The sequence below is a fragment of the Alligator mississippiensis genome, chromosome 4 (assembly GCF_030867095.1).
Source record: "Alligator mississippiensis isolate rAllMis1 chromosome 4, rAllMis1, whole genome shotgun sequence".
NCBI lineage: Eukaryota > Metazoa > Chordata > Crocodylia > Alligatoridae > Alligator > Alligator mississippiensis.
In genome coordinates this window covers 145980327-145987119 of record NC_081827.1, presented here as the reverse complement: position 1 = coordinate 145987119, position 6793 = coordinate 145980327, and the positions used below count along the sequence as shown (strand labels likewise).

Genomic DNA, 6793 nt, shown 5'->3' with positions numbered 1-6793 from the left:
CCCCCATCCTTCCCAGATGAGCACTGTACAGCACCTGCTCCTGCCCCAGCCCCACTCCCTCCCTCACTGTGGGGGCCTCAATCTGCCCCCCACACACACCCCTCCCCCGCTTCCCCCACAAAACGCTTACCAGCCGGATGCTACTCTCTAGGCTGCCCACCTGCATATCAGCAATCAGATCAGTATTGGCTGATATGACTTATTAAAAATTCAGAATGTGACTCTGCCCAGGGCCCTAACCACATGGTCCCAGAGCCCTGCAGTCTTGGGTTTTCCAAGGAAACCAGCCAGGACCTGCATGGGTAGGGTGTGTGGCCAAGTGGATAGGTTGGGGTTGCAGGTGGGTGCGGAGCTGTGTCTAGGACTGAAACTGGGATCTGGAGGCTGTGACAGTCTGGGACCAGGGCTAGGCCCAGGCCAGAGCCATGATCTGCTCCCTGCGTGCACCTACCCACGGACCCTGTACCCATCATGAGGGTGTGCATGGACTGGATCGCAGCTTTAACCTGGTCCCAGCCCCACGATGTCATCACCCTGCAATTCTGCCCCTAGTTTCAGTCTACAAACTAGTCAAGGGGGACCAGCAGGCATTGGGAGAGTCCCTATTACCCTGAGCACTCCTAGGAGTTACAAGAAACAATGTAAACAAGCTAGCAGAGGGTAGTTTCAGGCTAGACATTAGGAGGCACTATTTCACTGTCAGGGTGGCTAGGACCTGGAACCAACTTCCAAAAGAAGTGGTGCTGGCTCCTACCCTGGGGGTCTTTAAAAAAAGGCTGGACGAACATCTGGCTGGGGTTGTTTGACCCCAGCACTCTTTCCTGCCATGGCAGGGGGTTGAACTAGATGATCTCCTCAGGTCCCTTCTGACCCTACCAACTATGAAACTATGATCCTGGCCTTTCCTGCCTATCCCACTCCCAAACACAGCTCCCTGCCTGCTCATGGCCCTATCCCACCTGGCCAGGTGTGCACCCTGCCCAAGTGGGTCCTGCCCTCAGTGGTGGGTGCAGGGCTGACTCACCAGGGTACCTGGGCAGCAGTGCTGGGTCTGACAGCGGTGGCAGCCAGAATGAGCTGCCACTGCAGAGAAATGAGTCCAGTCACTGTGCCCTGCTCCATGCCTAGATGTGGCAGAACTGGTTGCATGAGCCCCCATCTAGACTGCCCCACATGCCTGGGGACCTGCCTCCGGCCAGACAAAATCCCTTGGCAGGCCTCATATGGCCTGTGAGTCTTATTTTGCCCACCACTGCCATACGGGCACGTGCAGACCAGGAGGACCTATCTAATATGAAGGCTGTTGGGCAGTAAGGTCTGAGAGGGATCTGCTGACAGAAGGACAGATTAGGGCTTTCTGTAGGACCCTTGGGCAGCCTAGCCTCCCTTTCCAAAGATAAGGAAGAACGTCAAGATGTGGCGGGTGGGGAAGAAGGGGAAGATAACCTAGAGAAGGGATGGGCAAAATACGGTCCGTGGGTTGAATGTGGCCCTCAGAGGGACTTAGTGAAGCCCATAGCGGGTCCCTCAGTCCTGCTTGGCCCTGTTGCCATCTGGCCCATGGTGCGTCTACCACGGGGCTGGGTCAGCACTGAGGTGGGACTACATTTCCTGGGAGCCCTGGTGGTGATGGCTCCTGGCTGCCATCAGCAGCAGCTCTGTCTTCATGGAGACTGGCCAGGACCTGTGCAGCTAGGGCCCAAACCATGGGCTGAGGATACTGCCCAGGACCTAGTGGTGGGCGTGGGTGCCTCCCACTCACCGCTGCCAAGCCCTTCTTGCTGTGGCTGCCCAGAGCCTGCTCTGCAGCTGTTCTGTGCTGCCTCCTCGCTGGGCGCAGAGACCCAGGGCAGCCCAGAGGTGGTGCTGGTTGTGACAGTGGGGAGAAGCTGCAGGGCAGCCCCAGTGCAGGCTCCAACTGGCCACAGCGAGAAGGGCTCCAGCAGTGGTGAGAGGGAGGTGGCTTCACCTGCTGTTTCCCAATCCCCAGCAACACCTTCTGTCCAGCTGCCGCCTCTGCTGAATCCAGGAAGCAGCAGCACCATCCCATCCTTGGGGTAGAAGGGTGGCCTGGAGGTGGCACTTGTGGTGGCAGGGGCCCCAGCTCAGTGTCCCTGCCACAGCTTCCCCCACCCATGCCCACACCAACTCCCCACTTGCCCACAGCCCCATCCCATATAGGGAGGTTTGGGGAGCTGTTGCAGGGTGTAGGGGTCCTGGCTTGGCCCACAGCAGCTCCCCCAAACTTCCTGTGTGTCCAGTGGACCCACATAATTGACCATCCCTGACCTAGAGCTAGAGCACAACAGGAGCCACATGGCCACCAAGGAGTGTCACAGCCACCCCTGGGTTACAGAGTCTAAGTGAAGATAATTGGTGTACTTTCAGCCTTTGTTTCTGCTGTACAACATTCATGTTTTCTGCACATTTTCTCTTGCTTTCTCAGGATTTGTCATGAAAATAGAGAAACATGTTCTGTATTAACAGACCCACTGATTTGTTTTCTGCCTTCCCAGTGAAACATACTTCACCTCAAGAGTGCAACAACTGCCCAAAAGGTTGGATGGGATACGACGGGAGATGTTACTATTTTTCCAATGGGACCAGAAATTGGAATGAAAGTCTTGAATTCTGTTCATCGCTTGATGCTTCTCTGGTCATAATAAAAACCAAATCAGACCTGGTAAGTGCAAAATAAAATGCAGTCTTGAACTAGAATTTCACAAAGATCCTTTTTACCAATTTGTCGTTTTCAACTATTGATCTCTGTCAGAGGTAGAACTGGGTAGTTCTCTGCCCTGGGTGGCAGCAGCACGAATTGCAGCAGCTACAGCTGGGTTGTCAGCAGTGCCTGGGAGAGCAGCAAGAGCAGCTGCTATTTTTATTCCCCTCCTTAAGTCGGAGCCCAGGGCTGGTGCCCCCGTCCTGCCTCCTTAGTTATGCTACTAATAAATAAGCAAAGATCTTCAAAGAGAATAGATAGATATACCTTACAAGAGCTGTCCAGCATTGAAACTAATAGTGGCAACGAGGGAGTTTACAGGCAAAAAAGAAAATTAAGATGGACCCAGAAATTCCCCCTAGCCAGGCCGAGGTGTGCTGTGTACTGGCCTGAACTCTAGGCTGTCAAAAGATAACAGACATCCAGCACAGCCTGCTGCACAAGCCTGTTTTCACAAGAAGGAAAGAGAGACTAAATTAGATAAAATCCAGAAGTTTGCTTCCACAACTCAGGGTCTGAGTTTAAGAATGGGTGAATAAGGGTGTTTAACCAAACAAAATCAGTTTGTTGGAAATTATGCCTAATTGTTGGACAAATTAATGAGGACTTGGGTTATCCCCTGACCTCTCCAGTTGAGGGTATTAAAGATTTTGGGGGAAGGAATTAAAATGCATTGGAAATGTGGGCTGACATAAGCAGCCTCTACCATTACCCTATCATCATATGGGATACAGAGTGACATTACTGAGTTCCCATCCCCTTCTCCCTCCCAGTGCTAAGATATGTCCTGAGATCAGGACCCACATGCCATCACTAACTTCAGATAAATCCTAAATGACAGCTGGGCTCCAATACTTGGTTTCCTGCTCTTCCTGAAAAGCTGTTTTCTTCCAGATTTAGTCTCTTTCTTATCTCTTTCCTATTGCTTCTGTTTAATGGGTGCAGCCCAGCCTGGCAGGGCAGTTCCATCCTTTGCAATGGTACCATGAGCCTGACATCAGAAAGGCAGCTCGAAAAGAGGCACAAACAACAACATGATAGAATTTTATCAGGTCTTGAGTGACTCCTTGGGTTGTGTGCTCTGCCTGTTTGTTTCCACTCGTGTCCTGCTGGAATTGCAAGTGGAAGAGCGTAGACAGAAACTGCACTTCCGATCCTGGCTGTTGTTTTCTTTTCCTGTGTGGTCATGCTCTTGTGCATGGAACTGCACCAGTCTATCGCAACAGGCTTTCCCCTGTTGAGGAAGGCTTCCCCCTTCTCAAGAAGGACCGTTAATGTCATGTTCAATCCTAACTTGTCACCATACAGAACTTTAATTAAAACTTTATCACTAAAGGGAAGAGAGAAAGGGATATTGTTGAAATGAAAATGTTGTTTCACATTTAATCAGCTCAAACCTCTTTCTCTACTTTTTCCTGTATTACTAACAAAAGGATATACAGGTTTTTAAGGATTGTGTTGCAGCCTCAGTCTCCATACTTGACAACCTGTACCATCTTCAGCTGTTCAATATTGTACAGTGACAAGGTCATAAGAACAGCTGCAAATCTCCAAGTCCACTTATTCCGTCCAAATTAACACAACAAAAGAGAGGCTAGGACAAAGTCCTGCAAGGAATGTGGGATTTTACTTTTGTTGTGAATTGCCCAAAATAAATGCACAGAAATGGTCACTGCAGAGTGGATGACTTACCCACAAGGTGGCATGGAGAAGGGCATCTGGGAAAGGAGCCCAGATCTCCTAGTGCTTGGTTTTGTGACCCAGCCCCTCTTTTGGTTTAAGCTTCAATGTTTTGTATCATTTTCCCTGTTACTTGGCCTCACTCCTACTGTCATCTCCTTTTTATTACACCAGTGCCTCTCTTTTTACCCATTACTGCATTAGCTTGTTCTACAGGTAAAGACAATCAGGAAGCTGGCAGCATACTTTCAGTGGAATAACAGCCTCTATGCTGTCCACAAACAGAACCTCACTTTCATTTTGCTGCCCTATCTGCCCTGCTAGTGGAGGTCTGGCAGGGCAAAGCAGCAGACTAGGTCTGATCTTCACAAGGAGTCTGGAGGCAAGTATTAGTTCTCTGTGTTATAGTCATCTCAAAGGGTAAAGGATTGGGCCATTGATACACATTGGAGTCATACCAGTGACTTATATCAAGACAGGATTTCACTGTAAGCCTTTTGTAAACTGTATGCAATTATAAGAGGAATAACTCTAGTCTTGCTGGATTTAATTATAGGAAATCATCAACCGTTACAAAGAACATTTTTACTACTGGATTGGACTGACAAAAGGAGCTGAAGGGTGGTGATGGGTGGATGGATCACCTTTTACAAATGACATGTAAGTTAGTGGGTATGGCTGCCCACCCCTACCCCATCATTAGTGTGGGGAGGTGACTAGGAATAAAGGAAATTAAGGTGTTCTGAAAGCAGCGTTGTAGATATTGATTTGGAATTGTATTTTCCTTATACAACAGGTTTGTGTTTGACTGAAATGGCATTGACACACTACTCAGACTATCTTCAGGTTCACAACAATTAAGTTTCTGTGCTCTTTTCCTCCTTCACAGAATCACACTTGAGAATGAGGCACCAAACCTGAACTGTGGTTACCTGAATACAGAGAAGATTGTTACCATAGCCTGCGAATCTCTCAGGCGCTGGATCTGTATCAGAGATGTCAACCATACCTTTGGCCCCTCCAGAGCTGCCTCCTGAGGGTCTGGCTGCGCTTGTAGCAAAACCCCGTTTTTCTTTTTTTTTATTTTTAAATGCATTCCCTCCCTTTCCCCAACCATTTCTGACCTTGTCTCCCCCTCTCTATTCCCTATAGATAAGTATAAGTGAGAGAAGACATAGGATAAGCTTCAGCGTTTGATTTTGGTAGCAAGTTGTATTTGTTTTGTTTTTTCTCCTTCTTTATTTTGTAAAAAAAAAAAAAAAAAAAAAATAGCTCCCTCTGAATGACCAAACCATCAACACCAATACCTGGACCAATGACCCAGCCCTTGGAACCAGCCTCAGCATTCAAGAAACAAAAGATGAGGCAACCCACCATTGTGCCAGGCTGCACATGCTCAGTAAGAACACCTGGAGCCCTCTGGGACCAGACTGACCTTGCCTGGACAGGCCCTCCCCATAGGAGACCAGAGGTAGTCTGCCCCATAAAAGGAGTAGCGAAGACTGACTCCTTGGGATGCCCTCTCCATCTGGACCAGCACTACACCACACCACCTATCCACCCAGAAGCCCTGCCAGCGACCCCCCTCTCGACAACACCTACTGGACAAGGACCCCTTTCCAGCCTGGGTAGGTAGCGATCACCCCCCACCCCCTCTTCAACCAAGGGCTTGGACTCTGCTTATCTTCCCTGTGTGGACTCCAGCCCTTCCACTGAGTCTCTTTCTCCTGCTGCCATTGTGAGTGCTTGTCTGCGTGTGTGTGGGAGTGGTTGTGTGAGTGTGTGTAGGCACCAAGCTGTGCAGTACAGTGTTTATTTAATAAAACTGTTATTTGGACCCGTGCGTTGGGTTTTGCTTTACTCCGGTTCCAGCCCTGCTCCAATCTCTGCTCCTCGCCCCTCTAACTTCTGTCTCATTTCTCCCTCTCCTGCTTCTGGCTCACCACCACCTCCAACACCTGTCCTGAGCCCCTCTCTGCCTCCAAACCCCCTGTTTCTTTGCCACTGTCTTGTCCCCACTGCCTTTTCCCCGGATCTCTGCCACTACTATTGCTTTGTCTCCACCACCTTTTCTCCTGATCTCTGCTACTGTTATTGCCTTGTCCCCACTGCCTTTCCCCCTGAGCTCCCAGGTTTCTGCCTCAGTTTCTTTTCTGACTGTCTTCTTGCCACCACTTATCTGCCACCCGCCCCCCCCCCCCAATATGTCAGCTGTCTGCCTCAGTTTCCAGCCCCAAGCTCCCAGGTTTCTGCCTCTCTCTGCTTCCTGGCTGTCTCCTTCTTGCCACCAGGCTTTTTCCCTTGCACCAGTGACCTCGAGTAACCCTGGGGCCACTTCTTCTTAAGTAACCCCAAGCCTCAGTTTCTCAGCCAGCTTCTCTCTTGTCTACC

General features: G+C 49.9%; 1 long non-coding RNA gene across 1 annotated transcript; it reads left to right on the top strand.

Moving 5' to 3' along the window:
* Positions 1-2484: 2484 nt before the first annotated feature.
* LOC132249875 (uncharacterized) lies at positions 2485-5493 on the top strand. The gene is made up of 3 exons (XR_009461357.1): positions 2485-2683; positions 4959-5062; positions 5292-5493. It is a non-coding gene; the product is annotated as an uncharacterized LOC132249875 (long non-coding RNA).
* The last annotated feature ends 1300 nt before the right edge of the window (positions 5494-6793 follow it).